Here is a 23807-nt window from a genome sequence, read left to right on the forward strand (position 1 = left end):
GAGTTTTTCCATTAAAAATATCCTTTTCAAACATAGCGAATGTTTAATCTTCTCCACTTTAATAGCTGGAATTCTCCCTTGGGGGGGGGTGCTGAGCTCTTAAAATATTTTTAGGTTGCCAGATTTCTTCTGTTGGCTCTCCAGGAAGCCAATTTTGTTCCTAAACCCCTTAGAGAAGTCCAGTTCCATCTTTTGTGCACTGGCTGAATCACAGTAAAATGCTGCCTAATTACTGCCTTTGTGGGATCCCAGAGGTGTGAGTGTTTGTCTCCAGGCTATTGCTGTGGACTATAAACTCTTCAAAGAGGAGAGATAAACCTCTTCATTATTTAAATCTCCAGGTCTAGTAAGAGGAGTTTACTCCATTCAAATTGTTTCCAGTCTCGTGAAAGAACTGATCAAAGGAGACCCAGCAACTCATCTCGAGATAGTTTCTGAAGGGAACAGTTTAAGGGAATGTCCCTGTCGGGTGGTGCCCAGCTCTAAAGGAGGATCCTTTCATTATTTTGTTTCTTCATTTCTGCTATGAGATGGAAGTTCAGAGGTGAAGAGATGAGGAAGTGTTACTTCCTCTCCTGTGCAGGCACAAAGTCAGAGTCTAATTGTAGCCGTACTCTGGATTTTAGCTGGATGTTTTCTTCTGATAATGGCTTCCTTAAGAAATTTGAGCAATGGCTGGGCGCGGTGGCTCACGCCTGTAATCCTAGCATTCTAGGAGGCCAAGGCCGGTGGATTGCTCAATGTCAGGAGTTTGAAACCAGCCTGAGCAAAGAGCGAGACCCCTGTCTCTACTAAAAATAGAAAGAAATTAATTGGCTAACTAAAAAATATATATAGAAAAAATTAGCCGGGCATGGTGGCGCATGCCTGTAGTCCCAGCTACTCGGGAGCCTGAGGCAGGAGGATTGCTCGAGCCCAGGAGTTTGAGGTTGCTGTGAGCTAGACTGACACCACAGCACTCTAGCCTGGGCAACACAGTGAGACTCTGTCTCAAAAAAAAAAAAAAAAAAAAAGGAAAAAGAAAGAAATTTGAGCAAATAGCTAAATGTATATTTTTATCAGAATCTATTTTTAATAGATAAGCAATATATTACATTTATGCTTATAAAGTCAATGTAGGCTTATTTGGGTTAACTCTAAAGTGAAAAATCATCTAGAATATGTATAATTTGCAAGTACACTGGAATTCAGTGGAAGAAGTTAATATTAAATAGTGCATGATTATTTCCTTATTATCTATGGGAAAATTATAGGATTGACCACTAGCTGGCTATGTGCTTATCCTCTGAGAATTAAAAAAAAAAAATAAAGGTATTCAGGCCAGGCACAGTGATTTGCACCTATAATCCAAGCACTTTATCCAAGCACTTTGGGAGGCTGAGGTGGGAGGATTGCTTGAGGCCAGGAGTTCAAGACCAGCCTGGGCAATATAGCAAGACCCCCAACTCTACAAAAACTAAAAAAAATTAGTCAAGCGTGGTAGCATCTGCCTATAGTCCCAGCTACTCAGGAGGCTGAAGCAGGAGGATTTGCCTGAGCCCAGGAATTTGAGGTTGCAGTGAGCTATGGCAATGGGACTCCAGCCTAGGCAATGGAACAAGAACCTGTCTCAATAAACAAACAAACAAAAACCAACCAAACAACAATAACAAACAACTGAGATCACTTTCAGCAGCCACTAAGATGTACAAATAGTCCCAAATAGCAGTGGTTTCCAACCTGAACTGCATATTAGAATCACATGGGAGAACTTAAAAAAAATGCTGATGCCCAGTTCCTCCCCACTGTAAGGCTGGTGGCAGGGCCCCCCTCCCCTCCCTAAATCAAAAAGAAAAGGCTCACGAGACCAGATCTGCAAAGGACAACTACCAGGCCCCGCTGAAAACAACAACACCTGAATGTCCACCCAGATAAGAAAGTTTTTGGCTCCTGGATTCTGCAAATACCGCCAGCCCCTCCTATTTCTCAATGACCACCAAAGGTCACAGTGGAAAAACCCCAGCTCTTCCTGACAAAAGTCCTCAGCCCACTTAAAACGGTATAAAAGCCTTCCCTCCTTTCAAACGGGCATGACTTCTCCAGCCCCCCCTCTCTTGGGACCCACAAACCTCGCCCGGGAGTGCTCAATAAAACCACGTTGTTTGGCCCCACTCTCTGTTTCTTTCGCCACCGGAAAACTTTACACCCACCAGATTAAACTTTTAATTGGTCAGGCTGAGGCCTGGCTACCCGCGTGTGTAAAGATTTCCAGGGGATTCCAGTGTGCTACAACATTGAGATCCCTGCTGGGAAGTCATGCTGAGAAGAAAGAGCTTCCCACTCCCTCACTGGTCAGCTGCTCATGCACCTTTACAGACAGTAGCAACTGGGGGTGTTATATAGGTTATAATAAGCTGCAAAATTATCGAATGGCTGTAATGAAAGGCACTATCAAAGTAAAAAGATTATAACAAGCATTACTGTTTTGTTAGAAAAGATTGCTAATATCTGACATCTGTAAATTACCACTTTAGTTATAAAGCACTTTCATACATACTGTTTTGTCCTCACAAGCACCCTTTGAGGCAGATAGGGAAGGCATTATTATGTATATATTTTTTGTAAGTGATGAAGTGAAGGTTAGAAAGATTGAAAGACGTGACCGAGGTCATACACCTTAATAGCTGGTAGCCTTGGGGTTCTCTTGTAACAGATTGGCAGTCCTGTAAATTAGAATCCCAAACAGTTCTAGTCACTTACTTGCTGTGTGACCTACAGAGAGTAGTTTAACCTCTCTGAACATCAGTTTCCTCACCTACCTACAAAATGAGGATAATGCTTATCCCTACCACACAGGGCTGCTCTGAGGATAAAATGAGATAAAGCATCTCATAGGTTATAAAACTTGATATAAATACAAACTGTTGCTATTATTAATAACCAGTGGGAGAAGGCAGTGTTTTGAGAGAGGTCAGGTTATTTATATTGCTGTTATTCTGCTCTTGGGATTTTAAATTAAGCCCAAAGCATGCGTGGTTACCTTACAATATTTAATTCCTTTTAATATAGCCTGCATCTGGTTTTGGCCTAGTTTATTCATTTATTCACCAGCCAGGGTTGCAGAACTGACCTGAGCAGACTGGGCTCCCCAGGGTCAAAGAAGTGCTTGAAGGGAGTCACTGAATCCACTTGGATCCACATTCCCTTGTCTGCCACATTCCTGAATGTTCTGCCTCCTAATGGCCTCTGCACCAGCTGCTGTGTGTGTCCTTAATGGCCCTTCAAGTCCGTAACATGCCATATTACCTCATTTTGGCTCCCTGGGACTATTTTGGAGGGCCTGAATTAGTCATGTGGAGTGCTTGATTAAAAATCACTTGAACAGCTCTGTTCTTCGCTCAACACTGGGCCTCACTGTTCGAGAGCAGACCTGGGTTAGGAAAGCGATGTCTGAGGTTTCTCCCTTATGAGATGAAAAGAGGGAATCAGTAAAGAGAAGGGATGAAAGAAACGAGTTCTTTCAGTCCCACTTGCATCATTCAATCCACTGGTGGGGAGACATCTGATGGTACTTAGTTGTAGATATAAAGAGTCCTTATTTATAAGTACAGTTCATTTTATACCTGTTTTTTTTATTTAGCACTGTCAAATTCCACTATTTTTTTCATAATTCTCTCTAGCACAAAGTTCTATGTACAATAGATTTTTCAATAAATGTTGTCAGGAACTTCTTTCTCTGTGACGTTCATTCATTTATTTAGTCACATAAGAGACATTTGTTAAGTTTTGACTTTTTGTCAGGCACTATGCTAGGGCTAGGGCTACAAAACTGTAGAGACCTACTCCCTATTCTCAAGGAGCCTGTTGTTTAGTGGGAAAACGGAGAAGTGAACAGACAATTCGAGCCAGCAGAGTGCTATGGTGGTGGGGGCAGAGGGTTCTACGGGGCATACAGAAAGAGGACAGGGGTCGGGGAATGGGTTTCTGAAGGGCCAAGTGGAGTTGGGGAAATAGAAGGCACAGTGGAAGGTGGGTGTAGGAGAAGGAGGAGCTGTGTCTGCACAGGGGTCTGGCAGTATGAGCAGGCTGGAGTGCAGAGAATAAGGAAAAGCAAGCACCATATACTCTGCGCTGTGCCCTGTATTTCTCTACACCTATTAGTAGTTCACACATTAAATGTAAATGAAACAAGGTAGGTAATATCAGAGCACATAATGTAGTAAGTGTGAGTGTCCTTTCATGACACTTACATTTCAGTTATAGATACATGGTTGAGTGTGTTTGTGTGTGTTTGTGTATCTGTACCGAATACAGGATTTGATGATTTAAAAAAAGTATTTGGGATTCTCTCTTATAGGCTGGCACTGCTACTGAAGAGTTTTACCCAGAGAAGTGATCTGATCGGACTTGCATTTTCACACAATGATTCTGGCCATAGCATGTAAAATGAATTCGAGTGGTTGGAATCCAGCACCATAGCAAGTGCTGGGGCAGCTCTCTTGTACAATGAGGTAGAAGCTACATGTTGTGAATGGCAAATCAACGAGGCAGAAGGAGCATGAGTCCCTGATGATTATGGAGCTGCCATACCAGCCCTACAATGCCTATCCAGACTTTTAAATGAGGGAGAAAAGAATCTCTAGTCCACTTGTTTAGGCCACTATTATTTTGGATCTGTAATGGCAGGCTAATCACTATCCTTAACGCCTGCCTGTGGTGGATAGACTGTGAGATGGTCTGTAATGATGCTCACGTCCTATTATTCATACTCCCCTAAAGTATGGGTGAGATGTGGGACTTGCTTCTAACCAATTGAACATGCAAAGAATGACACTTCCATGAATAGATTATTTAAGATTCTGACTTCTGTTTTTCTAGCAAGTCTCACTCTTGCTGGCTTTGATGAAGCCAGTTGGCATGTTATGAGCTGCCCTATGTAGAGGCTCATATAGCAAAGAACTGAAGGCGGCCTCTGCTTTCAGAGCTAGCAAGGAACTCAGGACGGACCTCAGTCCAACAGCCTGCAAGGAACTAAATTCTGGCAACCACCATGTGACCTTGGAAGCAGATCCTTCCCCCATCATGGCTTCAGCTGAGACCCCAGCCCTGGTCAACACTTTGATTGCAGCCTTGTGAGACGCCCTGGAGAAGAGAACTCAGCTGAACTGTGCCTGGATTCCTGACCCACAGAAACTGTGAGATGCTAAATACATGTTGTTTTGACACTGTAAGTTTGCGGTAATTTGTTATGCAGCTGTGGATAACTAATGCGCTGCCTAATTTATATTTGACTTCCTCCTCTTCCTTGGCTTCAGCTCATATTCCTGACTTGACAGCACTCATACAGTGATACCCACATCAAATCCAAGTACGCTTTCATACTCATCAGACAAGCAAAAATAGAAATGTTGAATAATTCCAAGATAAGATAAAGTAGAATTTCTCTTACATGGCTGTTGTGAGTGTAAATGGATACAACCACTTTAGGGTACAATTGGTAAAATTTAGGAAAATTGGCGATGAACATGCTTTGCTATTTGTCATTCCCCTTCTATTCCTATAAAACCTTTCACACATACGTATAAGGAAATATCCAAGAATGTTTATTGTATACTCTTTAATACTAATGAAGGATAGAAAAAAAACCCAAATATCCATCAATTGGGAATGGATGAATTGTGTTATATGGTTACAACAATTAAAATGAGTGAACTAAATCTATGTTTGTTAACGGATAAATCTCAGAAACTCAATGTCGAACAAAAAAGGTCCATCTCAAGAAAGCATAGTATGACAACATCTATATAAAGCTTGAACACATGCAAATATTATATAATACTTACAGAGATATGTAATAATAGTAAAAAAACATGCATCCAAGAAATAACATCAAAATCAGAATGTGGTGGGTACCAGTGGGTTTTTTTGTTATGCAACACTCTACAATTTTTTTTATATGTTTTAAAAAGTTAAAAAAGCTCAAAGGCTTATCTGTCATGAAGGTGTAAATCCTGACACAGATCAAGCAAGAAGAAACATATGTTTCTTCCAAATCTTATGTAATCGCCATCTTTACTTTATTTCATCTTAACTTCAATTTCGGATTTGGGGAAAAGGGATTTGGAGAAAAGGAGTTGGGATGAGGTTGAATAAGTGCTGCTAGAATTCTTTACTGTCAGTGACAGGTTTTCGGAAGTTTCGTGAAGTTTGAGGTGAGACTCGAAAAAGGAACTAGGCAGCCTGGTGAGCATAAGGAGAGAACATCAAGGGGAATAGGAGGACGAACAGTTTGCTTGAATAGTTAACCATTTAGGAATGACTTGTGGAGGCCAACATTTACAATTTTGTGTCATTTATGCACTTAAATCACAAAGAAGACCTAAAATGCATCAGAGACACAAGAGGGAAGAAAGAAAATAAAATTTTCCTCCACAGCTCATCACTCTTAATTCTCTGTAGTTGAAGCAGAACAGGACCCCCGGCCCCATTAGGAAAAGAAAGGATTTCAGGAATGAGAGGGGCCCTCTAGGGTGGAGGTACATCCTTAGAAGGGGAAATCGGATCCCAGCTGTATTGCTCTTTTCTTCATTCAGACTTGAAATGTTTTGCGGTTGGGGCTGCTTGGCACAACACTGTCTTCTGTGAATAGAAAACCTGATCGCAAGCTGCTTTTCCTCTGTGACATGCCACCTACATTGTAACATGCTTCAGTGGATAAATCAGACAGTGACATGCTTTTCAATTCACTAGAAGATACTCCTGCCTGTCACAAATGAAGTGACTCTTGCTAACATTTGCCTGAGTAATTCACATTTAGTTATGTATTCCTCTATTAAATGCAGGGTCCTAAAACAGTTAGGTGAAAGAAGTATTGCTAATGTATTAATATCTAGCAGAGTATACATGATGACATACTGTAGTGCTCAATGAAAATACTATTCCACTAGCTATCACAGATGACTATATATTCATTCATTATGTGCCCACAACAAAGTGTTACAAATCCACTTAACAGCCTCCAGTCCTGGGTTTTCTGTTCATATTTCTAAATTTGCATAAAGAAATGCAAAATCATAAGCAAGGAGAATCCTCATAGACTACTGCCAAGAGGTTTTGTGTTTATCTTGGCATACATAAGAAATATTTTGAATTCCTAAACTGTGGAGCCGTTCTTTTCATTAGGAATATGTGATTAAGTGAGTCTCGCTTCTAATGGGAGACTGAAGCATAAGTATAACTGGTTCACGAATAAAATAGAGCAAAACTTCATGTTGACTGGATAAGGCAGAAATGTAGTATAAGGTATAAGGTTCTTCATTTCATTCTCTTGCCTATTATCTCCTCATAATACCTGCAGGAAAAGGCAGCATCAGAGAGACAACATTGCCACCCGGCAAATTTATCTTTTTAATGCTTCTCTTCCACTCATCGAGTTCCACTTCACTGTATGTCTCTGTACTACTTCCTAGCTTTCTTCCTCATTAACTTTCTGCTTCCTCCCCCTTGCTAATAAGGAGTAAGAGGGTAGCTAGTGAAGCTGAGTTTTTGCATGTCTGAGAGGTCAGATTCCAGATGAAGCTTGGAGTTCAGGCCAAACTGGTGGACAACTGCAGTGTCATCTGTAGTGATCCCCACAGGCCAGGCTGGGGACAGTGACAGCTGCAGTAGTGGAATCGGGTCTTTGCTCTTCATGGGCCTGAAATTCAGAGTACTTCTACATGTTAGGACTGGCCCCACGGCTCTCAGGGCAACTGTCTGTTTATTTAAGAATTCCCCACTCCTCTAAGGCAGTGTTTCTTAAACTCTTTTGACGGACATTCCATAGCAGGAAATGTATTTTACTTCCCAATCCATATTAGTCAGGAAAATAGGAACTAGATTAAGTATTTCAACAGAGAGAATTTAGCACAAGGAACTGTATTAGACAGATGTTGGGGGACTGAAACATTAAAAAAGGAATAAAAGTGACACATAGGTAATACCTGCAAGAAGCAGCTCTTGCCTCTAGAGCTGGAGATGGAAGAGAGAAGAGGAAGCTGGAGTTATCAGAACCCAGATGTTTGCAGGAGAGGCCCTTTGGGGTTATCAGAACCCAGATGTTCAGAGGAGAGGCCCTTTGGGGATGGGATGCAGACTCTGAAAGAGGAACACTGCCTGTCTGATGCTAAGAATACTCTGGGTCAGAGGGAGAAGAAATGTCATGAGGCCAGTTCTGAAGCCCATGAAGCTGGAGACAGGTAAAACTGCCACCTGGCTAATCGGCCATTGTGGAGGGGATGCGGTCAATCATAGTGGGCCTCCTCTGTCCTCTGGCTACCGAGAGTACTGGAGGAGAGGAAACTATTTGCTCCTTTCTGACGAAGGAAAAATGTGGTTTGCACAGTTCCAGTCCCACCAACACAAAACAGAGGATAGAGGGTAGGTTTGAAGCTGAAAGACCATAGCTCAATAACTGCCACAAAATACTTTACTGTAACTATGAGCATACCCTCTGAATCTAATCTTCCATTGCATTCTAGTCTATTGTACTCTACCCTACACTACCTTGTCTTATCACATTTGAAATATTACACAGCTAGAAGGGACCCATCACATTGATTTCATGAACTACTAATAGGCTGTGACCCACAGCAAGGAAAACTCTTGCGTAGGAGATCTTTACCAGTAGCTGGGAACTGAACATTGGAATTCAGTGCTACTTACCTCCTGAACTCCTCGCATAGCAAAAATGACTTAAAGGAATTTCCTCCCACGGTACTCCATCCACTGAAAACACGTGGGAGCCCACACTGCCATAGGCTTCCGGGATATTTGAGAGGATGCAAATGTTCTGTATGGTACTGGAAGGGGCAAAGCTACCAGATAAAGGAAGTTCTGCTAAGGAGAAAAGTTAAGGAACCACCAATCAAAATGATTTATTGTGTCCTTATTATACATGAGGTATTATGAAGTTGTTTTTGGGAATAGCCAGAAATGCCACATTGGAGGAGCTTGAAATAAAGTGAGGAGAAAAGATGAAAGCCAATGAGTAAACAATGGATTAGCTGCCACTGGGCAGTATGGTTGCTTATCAAGTGAGTTATCTAGGCAGGACAAGTTATGAGTACAATGCAGGGTGATAACAATTGTGAGCAGGAATGATCTGGAAACCTTTCACACAGAGGTTTCATGTTAAGTTTTTGCAGAAGAGGTAGAATTTAGGTGAGAAAAGGGGCTGAATCTAATCTTCCAATGCATCTCAGATGAAGAGGAGAGTAACAACAGAACAAGGTGAGGAAGCACAAGGCTTGCTGGGTGCAGCACTTGGGGATCAGAACTAGCAACAGAAATGAGTGTCACCAGAGTTGAGAGGGGGCAGCCGTGAGATGGAGAGGGTGTAGAGATTGAACCTTGGGGACTATCCCTACAGTTAAGGAGCAGGTAGAAGAGCTGGTGAATAACACAATGAACTCTGGTCGGAAGGCTTTGAAGAGAACCAGTCATAGGCCACCAAGGAGGGTGGTCAGCAATGCCAAATGCTACAGAGGCCGAGAAGACTGAGAACTGAGGAAAAACCTCTGACTTTGAATTAGATGCATTAAGTCTTTTTAACAAGTGGTGGCTTTTGCCCCCACTGCCTGTGTGGATTAATCTGTTACTACTTTCAGCTCACCTTTTGGATTTGCACACTGTGTTTATCCCGTGGATGGGTCTAAAGTAGCCAGTGAAAACAGTAAACTCCAGTTCATCATCAGTCCCCATTCCTTCCCAGCTGTCCATAGCCACGTGAGGCGTTTTAAGGCTGTGCTTCAGTGGCTCCTGGTCTTCCTTTGAGTGACTGCTTACCCCCAGCTCCCTGCAAAGCAGCTGTTTGTTTGTGCTGCTGTCATCCATTCTCCAGTGGCTTGTCCTGATGAGCTGATTCTCTGGGATCCTGGCTGCAAAAAACAAGGAACACTATGCATTGGGACTTTGCCTTTGGAGACTTCTTCATGGCTGCAGGCTGCACTACAACCCTGGCCAGCTGCCTTGCTCAGACAAGTGACTGGTCACAAGGGAAACCAGATGAGGGATAGATGGATCAGGTGAACCTATCATCCCTACTACAAAAACATGTGTTCAGCTGGTAGCAGATCAGTATCATCACCTCCAGGAGTAAAGGAGAATCTATATGCTCATTACATATGCAGAGTTGTAACCAAATTGCTACAGGTGATAGGTACAGGTGTTGCTTCTGTAAGGATGTGAGGTGGCTTAATATTCAGATTTTGTTCTGGACTTTATGGTTTAAATGCTGTCATTTCTTCTGTACAATATAAACTATGGTTATGTCGACTTTGCTTTTCTTCCTCTTAGAAAGCAGGTTCCAGCTACTATCATTTGCTTCCTCATTTATACTAGTAGAGTAAACCATTATTATGGATGTAAGATAAGAAAATGGTTTTCATAATGGAACCCACTATGAAGGTAATAGGTCATGTACATAAGCTGCTTAATATTTATTAACTACGCTGTGAAATGAACTGAATAGAATATGAAGATATACACTGGGATGCACAACATTAATAGCTGGCACCAGAGTTCCTCTTGGGGAAGTTATTTTGTGTAGGAAAATATCTTGATAAACAGTTTAGGAATAGTAGGTAGCCATGAAGGTATAGGAGATTGAGATAACTAAAAATACTGAATAAAGAGAGAAAAGGAGCGGGGAGAGACAGGACCAGAGAGATGGTGGATTGTGGAAAGGTGCAACTTATGCTGAAGGGATGGGGGTCAGTGGATAAAAATGCTATGAGGGGAACTTAAGGAATTTTAAGAGCAGGGATTTTTAATTTTAGTTTTTTTGCATCCTTCATTTAAAACTCCTCAGTTGCTCCAGACTTTCAGAAGAGTCCATTATACAACCAAAGAAAAGGGGTTGATTTCCACATTATGTGTCAGTAGGAGTAGAGAGAAAAGAGTTGCAAGAGATGAGATGTGAGGGAGTCTAAGTGTTCAGAGAAAGCAAGAACTCAGAGCCAGAAATGATGGTGAGACTGTACACCCCGCAGGACTGTGCAATCATTGACAGGACTTTGGCCTTGAGGAATGACAAAAGGTAGATAAGGGACAAAAATCTCTGTGAGGGGTGACCCAATTGGATTACACACATAGTAGCTTGCTATTTTCAACCATAATGTCTCAAGTAATTGACAAATTGAAAATGACAGGGTCAATAATTCACTCCTCCACCTTTTTTTCCCCCTATTAAATCTCTAGGCCTCAGTTTCCTCATCATCTATAAAATCTGAAGATTGGGCCTAGAATATCTCTGTCATTTCATTAGCATCTACAGCTCTAATAGTAACTAATACTTTTATGTTCCTTTTTGAGGTAAATTTACATGCAGTGAAATGTACAAATCTTAAATGTTGGTACATGAGTAACAAATGGATTTACTTCTGTAACCTAAACCCTTAGCAAGATATAGAGCTTTTGAATCACTTCAGAAAATCCTTCCTCAGTCAAACTTCTCCCTCACCACCATTCTTGACTTTTATCACGATGGATTAAATAATATTTCATAGCTATTGTTAAATGACAGGCTTTGTTGTACAGTGCCCCATCAGTATCAGTGCGCTAATTTCTCACACGAACTGCGAGACACACACCTCCACTCTGCAGATTAAACGCTGAGCATCAGAGCGGGTAGGTAACGCGCTGCCAAGCACAGAGGCAGGACGTGAGCCAAGGCTGGGTTCTAGAAGCCCATGCTCTTGCCCTCTTTATACTCTACGACCTGAGACGATCCTGGAGAGTCAGCAAACGATTGCCTAAGACATAGGATAGGCCCAAATTCAATGGAAATCAATGCCACTTTACAAGTTCTAAAACCTCCTGAATAATCAATCAACAATCAATCGTGGCCGTATGCAGTCTATCTTACTGAATAATTCCTTTCTATCCCACTCCCTAGAGAATGGCAGAAAAGAGGTGTGAGAGACTGCAAATTCGATCTGAGGGGTGACAAACACAGAGGCAGCGTAGGCTCCCCACGTCGCGGCGGGGGATGCCGGGACCGGCGGCGGGGAAGGCGGCTGGACCGGACGCTCCCGGGCTCGTTCCTCTGACGCCACAGGCGTCCTCTCCGAATACCGCGGGCACAAACAAGCCGTGTCGCGGGGGCTGGCCGCGGCCGAGGCAGGGCTCACCAGGCATGACCAGCCCAGGCAGCCGCCCGTCCTCCTCGATGTCACCATCTCCCGCCTCTGCCCCTACGCGCCCTCGCGCCTCCCTGCGCCCGCACACTGGCGGGCTCCACAGGCTCCTCCCGGAACTGACGGGGAGCCCCCGCGCTCCTGAGCTCCCGCCCCGCTAGGCCCCCACCGCACGGCCCGCGGCTGCCATGGCAACCCTACGCCGCCGCCGCCTCTTCACGCACGTCGCGAACTAACGGACTCCGCGGCGGCGGCGGCCGGCGCCCCACCCCCACCCCATCTGGACCGCATCGCCAACGGTGCGATGAACTGCGGCACCCGAAGGAGAGGGGCGCGAACGGGACAGCAGGTGGAGGGGTGCTCGAGCTGGCAGCCTCGCCCCGTCCCCCGCCGCCGCAGGCGCCAGGCCCGTGCGCGGCGGGGTTCCTCGGGCACGGGCCGCCGTGAGGGGAGGGGAAGAGGAGCGGGCGCGGTGGGGCTCGCGGAGCATCATGGGGATTGTAGTTCTGCGGCTCCGCGGGCTTGCGGCCGCGGCAGGGCGGCTCGGCCTGGGGAACTACAAAGCCCGGCGGCCCCGGCCGCTGGCAGAGACCGATAAACTTTGAGCGGACCGAGAGGGAGAAAATCTCTCTCTTTGTCTTGTGGGGGCTGTGGGGTGGTCGCCGAACTGGGGTCTGTGCGCTGGAAAAGGGAAGTGGAGGTGAGACTCGTGCTTCCCGCCCTGTGGTCTGGCCCGCCCCGGCTGCAGCACTCAGCCCCACCCAGGCTGGGCCACCGCCCAGCGTAGTCTCAGGGATGAGCAGCCGCCCCAGCTGCAGGGCCTCGGGCCTTCGGCGCCTCTGACCCTCCCAGGTTGCTGCCTCTCGGTGCAGAACCGTATGTATGTCACACATTTGATGTGAGACCCGAGAAACCGTGTTTTAACAGGCTTTTCCCTTCCTGGATTCGTTTATTTCCAGATATTTAGTCATGGTTAAAGTAGCTCAGAGGTGTTTGCATATTAAACTCATCAATTAGCAATTACTCAAAGGGCAGTAATGTTTAGAAGGTTAAGTGTGGAAGTAGAGATAAGATATCATTACTATTATATGCTGATTTTTTTTTACCGTTTTGCATTTTATTTATTGAGGTTCAAGGTTGTGAAATGATCCCCCCCCATCAACCTGAACACTGCCTACACAGATTTCGATTCTCCTTTGAAGATTAGTTCAGCTTTAAATTATTAGTAACTTTTAAAGCACAGATTTTCTTTTTTAGCAGTAGGTAGTAATAATTGTATTCTTTGCTTATTCCAGTGTTTTTTCAGAATTTCTCAGGAGCAAGTTTACAGAATGAAAAATGCTATATTCTGATTTGTGTTTTTTAATGTTCTGGAATGCACCTTAGTCGTTAGAGTCAACCCAAGGCCTGGTGGCAAGGAAGCAGATACAGATTTAGAAAACCTTCCTTGCAACTTTGTCAGTAGGTAGGTAACCATTTTAGATGTTTGCTGTTTTATACAGTAATTCATTGATCATGGGCTTATTGTTATGAGTGTGTTTTTAGAAACAAAAAAATAAGACTAAGAACTTATAAAATTTGTTTTCTCTCAATTAAAATGAAGCTGTAAATTTTACTGAAACATAGCAATTTTGTACAAGAAAGAGATGGAAAGTAGGTTTAGTAAGAAAAAAATTGAGGCCTTATGTTACACAGTGTAGAGATTGGAAGTACTTTATATAATCATTCATGATTTGTGAAGAATTTACTGTGCACCAGGCATTGTGCCAAGTGGCTAGAATAAAGGGATGAATTCAATTGAAGATAGTCTATGTCTTGATGGGCAAACAGTCATGTCATCACTGTGGTATGATAGAGATAGGTGCAAATTGTAGGGACCCAGAGTGGAAATAAATAATCATATAACAGTAAAATTTATTGAATAGTTACCCTACAGGAGGCATTGTGCAGAGTATTTTGCATGCAGCTTCTTACTTAATCCTTACAACAACTGTGTAAATTAGTTACTGTTATTTAGAGATGAGGAAACAAATTTAGAAACCTTGCCCAAAATCATACTTTGTAAAGTATGAACCTGGGATTTCAACTCCTGTGACTCATGAGTCATGATATAAGTCATGATCTCAAGTACTGATGCCATTCTCCCTGTCAATTACTAGAGAGATCCTAACAAGGTCAGGGGAGGTCTTCAGTGTGATGTGACTTTTGGCTTGTGTTAAGACAATCAAATAAGCTTTCACTGGGGAGAGGATGAGGAAAGTTATTCTAGGTAAATGGCACAGCATAAGCAAGCGATAGATTTAAGAATGAGTGTTTTTTATTTGGGGAACCCTAGGTGGTTCTGAGTGACTGGATCCCAGGATATTTGCAAGTAGTGAGAGAGGCCAGATCTTAAAGTACTTGGTACCATGATCAGAGTTTAGAATTTTTCTTAACATGGGGCAACCATTGAAAAATTTCAAATAGAGTAGTGATGTCATCAGGTTTGTATTTTAGAAAGATAACTCCAGCTCTACTGTGGAAAGTGGACCTAGGAGAGGAAAGATTAGAGTGGTGGTAGGGAAACCACTTGTAGAAAAAATAAAAGTCCAATGGAGAAATGAAGAGAGTCTGAACTAAGTAGTTGGAGTTACAGAAAGAGATGGATTTGAGGAATATTTGAGAGGTAAAATTGATATGACTTAATAAGAATTTGGATGTTGGGAGCTAGAGAGATTTTGAACCCCAAGATGAATGATTTCTAGATTTCTGGCTAGGGATGACAGAGAGGATAGTGAAACCCTTGGTTGAGATGAGAAGTTTTTGTTGGGGTGAAGATAAAGATAAATTAGTTCAGTTTCAAATATTTGTTCAAGGTTCCTGTGGGATATTCAGGTGGGATGCATTTGGGTCTGCAGTTTAGAGAGATTGGGGTTGGAGATAGAAGTTTGCATGTAGATAAGTATTAATAGTTGAAGTTACAGGAGAGAATGGAACAGCTCACTTTGGAGGAATGAGTAAAAAGAAAAAGGAAGAGGTATGAATATAGAACTCTGGAAGCAGCATCATTTAAGGGGTGGTGTGTGTGTTTGGGGAAGGATCCATGTTGAAGAAGAAACGGTAGAAGAGCCCTCATGTGAGACTGAGGTTAGGAGGCAGAGAGGAAGAAGACCTGGGAGAGAGCATAACAGACAACAGAGCAGAGGCGAGTAAGAAGCAGGCACCAGGGCATCAGGTGCCTTTAAGAGGGCACATAAGGTTAAGGTTGAGAAGTGTTCAATAGATTTTGTGGCTAGAAATCATTTCAAAACTTTGCAAAAATGAAGAGGAATCAGTGAGCATAGGCTACTTTAAAAATGTTTAAATTTTTCCATAACAAAACATATGCAAAAGAAGAGAAAATAGAATGAGCCCCCATGTAACTATCACCTAGCTTGAAGAATGAACACATAACCAAGTTTGTTTCATCTATAATCCCTGCTTCCCAGTTGGATTATTTTGAAGATATGCAGATATCGTACCTTTTTTTGTGTAATTATTTCAATATTTTTAAAAGTTAAGGATTCTTTTTTTTTAAAAAAAATATGACTTTAATATCATTATTCTACTTAACAGTACTTCCTTAATATAAAATTTCCAGTCACACTTTTTTTTAAAAAGGAGCTTGACTATGAAGAGAAGAAAGAGATGAGGCAGTAACTAACAAAAGTTTGTAGGGTGTTTTTTTTTTCTTATTTTTGTTTTTGTTTTTGAGACAGGGTCTTGCTCTGTTGCCCAGGCTGGAGTGCAGTGGCGTGATCATAGCTCACTGTAACCTCCAACTCCTGGGTGCAAGCAGTCCTTCCACCTTAGCCTCCAGGTCTTGAACTCCTATCCTCAAGAGATCCTCCTGCCTCAGCAGGAGTGTGAAAAAATTGTTCTTGAATTAATTTGTCACATTTAAGAAAGATCAATTAAGTGCTAGCTGTATTCCTAGGCACTATGCTAGTATTGATAGAAGAGAAGCAGCAATGAGAAAGGAAGAAATGAGACTAGATATAGATATTTACATGTTGGGTATTAAAAAAAGTGCAAGGTCAAAGCTTATGGTCTCTAAGAGGTAGATAGGAGTAAAGGTCAACTGGTAAGAGAAGAGATTGAGGTATAAAAGCAGAACAGTGGAGATTTGGAATAGCCACTGTGGGAAAGGAACTGAGCAAGGGCAAGTAAGAATTGTTTTATTGAGTGAAATTAGAAATCAGTTTTCAATGGCAGTAAAACATGAGGTTGTGTGATTTTTCTCCTTAAATTTTGATTGATTTATTAAGGGGGAGCTTAACTAGTGAGGAAACCAGTAGCCTAATATGTTGCTGAAGAGAACAGAATCCAGACCAAGATCTGATGATTGGATCATTCCTCAACCATTTAGATTTATCAGTTTAACTAATAATTGTCTATTTTTTAAATAAATATAACAGTAAAACTAGAAATGCCCTTATAGATTACTACTTTATGCTTTATTTTCTCAATATTTTACAGTAATATTCTTAAAATTTAGTGATATGTTTTTATAGAGAACATTTCCCTAGCTATCATTTACTGAAAGTGATATAGTGGAAGGAGCCAAACAGATCTGACTCCTGGTGTTGTCTAATTCTGGAAGTACAACTTACTTTCTGTGTGATCATAGGCAAGTCTTCAAATCTATACCCTTATCTCATAAGTGGTGTTAATACTATCGATTTTATATGATTATGGGAAGACAAAACAGTTTAATGGAAGAAACCCTAAGTGCTCAAGAACTGAAAGCGTCTCTCTTCTCCCCCTTCTTTACTGTTGCCTCCCCAGCAGAGGAGTTCATTCGCTTGGTGGATATCAAGTCAGTCGGCACAGCTAAGTTGGTTATAGCCAGGGGTTTTTTATTACTTGGCACAAGCAAGGCGCGCACTGGGAATAGTTCCCAACGTTTTCTGTCACCAAACACAAAGGTTGAGCTGGTTTTATAAACATAGGATTTTATAAACATTGGATTTTGCAACGAGTTGATGTTGGGAGCCATGAACTGACTGGGTCCTGCCGTGGGGTCATGCCAGGGCTTAATCTGATTGGATCCTGGATCCAGCATGTGGTGGCCACTTGTTAATTGAGTCCTCGCTGTTGCTCTAAACAGCGTTCCACCTATGGTTGCATGCTTGATTCATCTGGGCACGCTCACGTTATATGACCTTCAACCTGGGGGTCCATGGCAACTGAAAAACAACTCACAACTTAGTTGCATAAAAATTGAGCCAATATACGTAACCTTAACACTTGTACCCCCATAATACGCTAAAATAAAAAAAAAAAATTGGAGGCCGAGGCGGGCGGATTGCTCGAGGTCAGGAGTTCGAAACCAGCCTGAGCAAGACCGAGACCCCGTCTCTACTATAAATACAAAGAAATTAATTGGCCAGCTAATATATATAAAAAAATTAGCCGGCCATGGTGGCGCATGCCTGTAGTCCCAGTTACCTGGGAGGCTGAGGCAACAGGATTGCTTGAGCCCAGGAGTTTGAGGTTGCTGTGAGCTAGGCTAATGCCACGGCACTCACTCTAGCCTGGGCAACAAAGTGAGACTCTGTCTCAAAGAAAAAAAAAAAATTGGTCTAGTGTGGTTATATTACTAACAGTGTGACACGACTGTCACTTCTGTCTGACAAAAAGGCCATGTTCTGTGACTTTAATTGAGCATATTAAGCAAGTAGATCAGGTAGTAGTTATATTACAGAATAAAGATTTGAATATGTAGAAGGATTATTCTTTTAAATGAAGCTGCCTTTAATGCTATAAAATGTTATTTTATAGGCCATTAATACTAATATATATGTTTTTGCCTTCTTTTCATCTTCAAAGAAACGAGAAGTTTCATTAGATGATTTGAGATCCCAAAACCTCTAACATATAATACTTTGATTCTCTGTATCTCATTTCTGAACTGATTTATATTATGATTTTACTGATATTTGAACATATGTTTGTAAATAAAAATATGTATATATTTTAATGTGTTCAATGTTTTAAAAACATTTTTTTCTCCAGTTTTAGCTATCCTTATATATAGTAGACCTAGGGAAATTATGCCTTAGCTTAGAATACCTAGTAAAAGTCAGGTGTGTACAGGCATTTGCCAGATAAATTGTTAGAGTAGTTTAAAAGATGGAATAGGTGTTTAATTTTCACTTGATATCTTTAAATATATTTCTTTTGCCTTGGGTGGTTTGATTGTGGTCTTAATTGAAGATATGGAAAAGGAATAAAGGACCTTTTAAGTCCCTTTCTAACTTTGTTTCTGTCTATTGGTATTTGTTAAAAACTCCTGTTAAGCAGCATATTAAAAAATGAGCTTTAGTTTGAAATCTTTATTTTTAATATTCCTTTGGTATGAAGCTATTTTTAACAAACACTTTTATAGTTTGTAATCATGTCTTAGTGGTTTTTTTGTGTTTTGTAGAGACTTTTATGCTTAATTACTGACTGCTAATCGTATTTACTCCCCAAGGTATTCTAGAACTCTTGAGAATGATAATTTTATGGACATTTATAAAGTACACATGCTTTGCATTTCAGTTCAAGAAACATTATTGTAAGTATGTCAAATAGTGTACCAAACTAACGACACACAAATAAAATCTAGCCCCTCTCAAAGGAACTTAGAGTCTAATCAGTGCTCAATAAATACCTATTTGTGGTATAATCATTCTTGTGTTTCTTAAGGAGAGTATTCAAAAAACAATTTTATTTCTTTCTTTCATAACTTGTTTAAGAGACAAATAATATAACTTCATTTGCTGTATTTCAATAGTCCATTCCTTTAGTCTCATTTATTTCTCTATCCTTATGATTGTCTATATGTCAGTATTCTTTTTTTTTTTTTTTTGAGACAGAGTCTCACTTTGTTGCCCACGCTAGAGTGTGTGCCGTGGCATCAGCCTAGCTCACAGCAACCTCAAACTCAAGTAATCCTGCTGCCTCAGCCTCCCTAGTAGCTGGGACTACAGGCATGCACCACCATGCCCGGCTAATTTTTTGTATATATTTTTAGTTGGTCGATTAATTTCTTTCTATTTTTGGTAGAGACGGGGTCTCACTCAGGCTGGTTTTGAACTCCTGACCTCAAGCAATCCGCCTGCCTCGGCCTCCAAAGTGCTAGGATTACAGGCGTGAGCCACCTTGCCCGGCCTTATATGTCAGTATTCTTTTCTTTCTGTTTTCCCCTTCATTCCATTTTTCTTGGTATTAGGAGGTCAGGAGAGGAAACAAACAAAAGAGAAGAAATCAGTAGGTTTTGTTTTATTTTTCTTAGTTGTGGATGAATATGGATGAAAGAGCTATTTAACACATACTTGGTACGAATGTAGGTATTTTATATTCTTATTTTCTGTTATCTAATATCTTAGATACTATTTGAAGTCAAGAATTAACTTGGTAAATTCCATGTGGCCTTACATAGTTTCTTACATATATACATAGATAATTGTTTAATGGGGTAGGTGCTTACTAAATAGTGTAGATTGGATGATGAATGAGTGGATAAATATGATAAAATTACTTGTTGAAAGACTACTTGATAAAGTAATATGAAGCAGATGGAATTGAAAGGTTTTATGTTATGTCATTTCAAAGGACTCTGAAATTAAGGAACAAATGAATTATAAAATACATTATTTCTACTAATGAGCCTTTTATTTTTATTTTTGGATTAGCTGCATAACTTTAAAGGAATTGATATATTTTGGAGGCATTTGAGGCAGTGGAGTATAATGAGCTAGCAGAGCGGGCTCTGAGTTAGAAACGTCAGAAACATCTGGGTTCAGATCCAGGCGCTATGGGCCTGGATTTTAAATTCTTGAAAGCCTCAGGTGCCTCCTCTATTAGATGGGGAGGGAGGATGTGTAACCATTTTTGTTTCATAGTGTTATGAGGATTAAATGAGATAATGGCTAGAAACCACTTTTATCATGTTGTCTGTTGCCAAGTAAGCATTCAATAAATGTTATTACTGTTATTTTCATGCTAAAAGGGATATTTATGCAGTTAAGGTAAAATTTATAGTTCAGGCTGCCATCTTGAGATAAAATGGCAGATGATCCACAATTTTCTATCTTTTGTAATGTTTTCAATATGCCAGTTAGTACATGAACAGAAATTATTGTGATGTTTACTTCTGAGAAACATTTAGAACCATGTATCTAGATTCTTTTGTGTTTCATAGACAATTATTTTTCTTTTTCTAAAGTATTTGCAGAGTTCAGGTAACTTCATTGCTATAGACATTCTTCTGTTATCTGTGGGTTTGTGATTAAGTTATATTTTCTATTATTCATGGCAAGCTACAGTCCTTGAGAATACTACCCAACATAAAGAGATGGGAAGTATTGTGATTTGTAAAGTTAACATTTTGGTGATGGGTACTTACATAGTAGGCTAATTTATTTCTATTAAAACATACTTCAAGATGTATTAATTTGAGAAGTTGTGGTTATGTATTAATTGCTCGTATTTATAGCAGTCATTGCATGAAATAAATGGGACCTTGGTGATTTGGAGAAAGATTTTTTTTTCTTTAAATATGTAAAACCTAGAAATTGGTAGATTATGGTACATAATGCTGAAAGTCAAACTTGATTTGTTGTTTTGCTTATTCTAACTGGTATTACTGAGTTCATATTGCTGTAGTTGAGGCTGCTTCAATATTTCTAAAATAAGCATCTACTTTCAGGAATTTTACAACTCATATAAGGAAAAGGAGCATATGAGAAATATGGAAGTGTGAGGATGAAAATAGTTTAAAGCAGAAATTTTTTTCTTAGCTTCATGTATTGTAATTATAACTGAATTAGATATCATGCACATAAAATTATTAATAGTTTGAAAAATGTTTTATTTCCTATGTAAAAACCACTATGGAGACAAAAGAGTTATAAATATGATTTCATTAAAAAATTATTAGTGACAACCCAAGCAGGATTGGGTTCTGGATATAAGCTTGTTTTTCATTTTTCCTAATTATATGTCTTAGTCTTGGCATGAGATAAAAATTCAAGCGTGTTGGGTTAGAGAGCTCATATGTGAGAACATGTGTGTATGTATGTGTATGTGTTTTGGGGATTTAAAGGAGAGAAGGGAGTGAGTAGTTGGAGATGTAGCTGAGGAGATAGGTTGGTACTTGGCTTTACATGTTATGTTTAGATCTGAGTCATGAAAGAATGACACATCATAATTTTCTAGGACCAAATGAATATTCCTTCTTGATCTGTGCATGAACTTGAACCAAGTTCTTCTCAGTCTGAGTATAAAACTGCTTGATAAAGATATTATTTGGATCATTTTGTATAGGGTAACATTACTTGGTCAGTTCAGCAGTAAGTATTGCAAGAAGATGCTGAATTTATCTTTTGAATACATGATAAACTCAAATAAGAGAAATATTATTAGATATTGCTAACATATTTCATGTCACAAGATTTAAACTGACCTTTAAAAAGTTCTAGAAATTCTTTTAATTTTTATTGAAGAAGATTGAAAAAATTATTTCAAGATTATGGTTAAATGTAATTAAAGTTATACTGTAGATTCTAGGAATTTATAGTGAAAACTGGGTCACTTGATTTCTTGTTTATGAGTAAAAATTAGGTGCTTCAATTCTCTATATTAATATTGACTGTAGAGTAAAAATAATACCTTACATTGATTCAGTGCTTGTTATATGCCGGGAATGATGCTAATGTAGTATTACATTTACTTTTCAAAGTAACCTAATGATAAATGTTATTTTTCCTGTTTTGTAGACATAGAACTGAGGCCTAGAGAAATTACGTGATTTGCCTGAGGTTACAACCAAAAATTTGTGGTACCTGGAATCATAGCGAGGTTTTTCTGTCTGAAATTTTTATATTGCATTTATAAACATAAACTTGAATATTTTAGTTTGATATATCTGTCTGAAATTTTCATATTGTGTTTACAACACATAAACTTCAATAGTTTAGTTTGATATACAGTTCTGTGTTGGTATCCCCCCTTCCCTTCCTTACCACTTGGAAGATACTATTCTGCTGTCTCCGGGCTTCTAATGTTCCTCTTGAAAAGCTAGCTGTCAATACGAATATTTTTTCTTTTGTAGATAATCTGCATTTCACTCTATTGCTTTAAAGGTTCTTCAGTCTTACTGTGTTGTCTCTAGGTTTGAACTTATTTTTATTTATTTAGAAACTGAGAATTACTGTCTTCTATCAATTTTGGAAATTCCCCTGTGATTATATGCTTGAATATTGCCTCTCCTTTTTTCTCCTTCTGGAATTCATAATAGACATATGATGGACTTTCTCTTTCTACTCTTTGCATTTCTTAATCTTGTTTACTTATTCTATCTGTACATGCTACATTCTGGGTAATTTCTACAGCTCTGTCTTCTGGTTTATTGACTCTCCTTTTATCGGTGTCTAATGTCTTACTTACTCAGTTCACTGAGTTTTTCATTTCTTGACTATATGTTTTCATGCCAGAAGTTCTTTTTAAAAAGAACTTTTATTTTTAAAATATGCTTATTCATTTTTTAATGTTTTATCCTTGTGTATTTAAAATATACTTGTATTATCCTTCCAATACATTATCAAGAGCTTTAAATAATGGCATTAATGCTGCCCATATGTTGTATTATCGGATTCTCACAGTGGATTTTTTTTTTTGTATGTTGTAGTTTTAGATGTAATCTTAGTGGAAATAAAGTAAGGCCTGGGTCAAGGATATATCTTGTATTTTTGTGATTGTTTTTGTGAAGTGCCTTATGGAGAACTGATTAGTGAATAAACAATTTTAGTATATTCATGTAATGAGATACTACTCAGCAATAAAAATTAAAATTACTGATACATGCAAGTACATGGTTGACTCTCAAAAGCATTATTCTATATTTTTAAAATTTTTAATATTTTTTTTATTTTAGTGTATTATGGGGGTACAGGTGTTAAGGTTACTTATATTGCCCATGCCCCCCTCCCCCCTCGAATAAGAGCTTCAAGCATGTCCATCCCCCAAACGTAGCACATCTTACTCGTTGTGGTTATATATACCCCTCCTCCCCTCTCTGACCCTCTCGACACCCAATAAATGTTACTCCTATATGTCTACTTAGGCGTTGATCCGTTAATACCAATTTGCTGGTGAGTACATGTGGTGCTGGTTTTTCCATTCTTGGGATACTTTACTTAGTAGAATGGGTTCTAGCTGTATCCAGGAATATACAAGAGGTGCTATATCACCATTGTTTCTTAAAGCTGAGTAGTATTCCATGGTATACATATACCACATTTTATTAATCCACTCATGAATTGATGGGCACTTGGGTTGTTTCCATAGCTTTGCAATTGTGAATTGTGCTGCTATAAACATTTTGAGTGCAGGTGTCTTTTTCATAAAGTGACTTTTGATCTTTTGGGTAGATGCCCAGTAGTGAAATTGCTGGATCAAATGGTGGATCTATGCGCGTCTTCTTGCTTCTTTCTTCTAATTTCTGCTAGAATCTGTCTTATCTGCAGAGACACTCTGTCTGGTGGTGTTTCTCATCTGCCATCTTGATTCAACCCCTCAAAAGCATTATTCTAAATGAAAGAATTCAGACTCCAGAGAACATACTGTATGATTCTATTTATGTCA

General features: G+C 39.9%; 1 protein-coding gene across 6 annotated transcripts in view; it reads left to right on the plus strand.

Annotated features, from left to right (window-relative positions):
* The window catches only part of KATNAL1 (katanin catalytic subunit A1 like 1), a 166855-nt gene that overhangs the window by 69839 nt on the left and 73209 nt on the right, over window positions 1-23807 (plus strand). The window contains exons 1-2 of one of the 6 annotated variants that reach the window (XM_012746530.3): window positions 12538-12855; window positions 13451-13620. The gene's annotated coding sequence lies outside the window, so the exon portion shown is untranslated. Of the gene's footprint in view, window positions 1-4336; window positions 5207-12348; window positions 12505-12537; window positions 12856-12883; window positions 13036-13450; window positions 13621-23807 lie in introns of those variants that run through there. The other 5 variants (XM_076009522.1, XM_012746535.3, XM_012746538.3 and 2 more) reach the window with 5 other exon arrangements.

This window comes from Microcebus murinus, chromosome 13, assembly GCF_040939455.1.
Source record: "Microcebus murinus isolate Inina chromosome 13, M.murinus_Inina_mat1.0, whole genome shotgun sequence".
Taxonomy (NCBI): Eukaryota; Metazoa; Chordata; class Mammalia; order Primates; family Cheirogaleidae; genus Microcebus; species Microcebus murinus.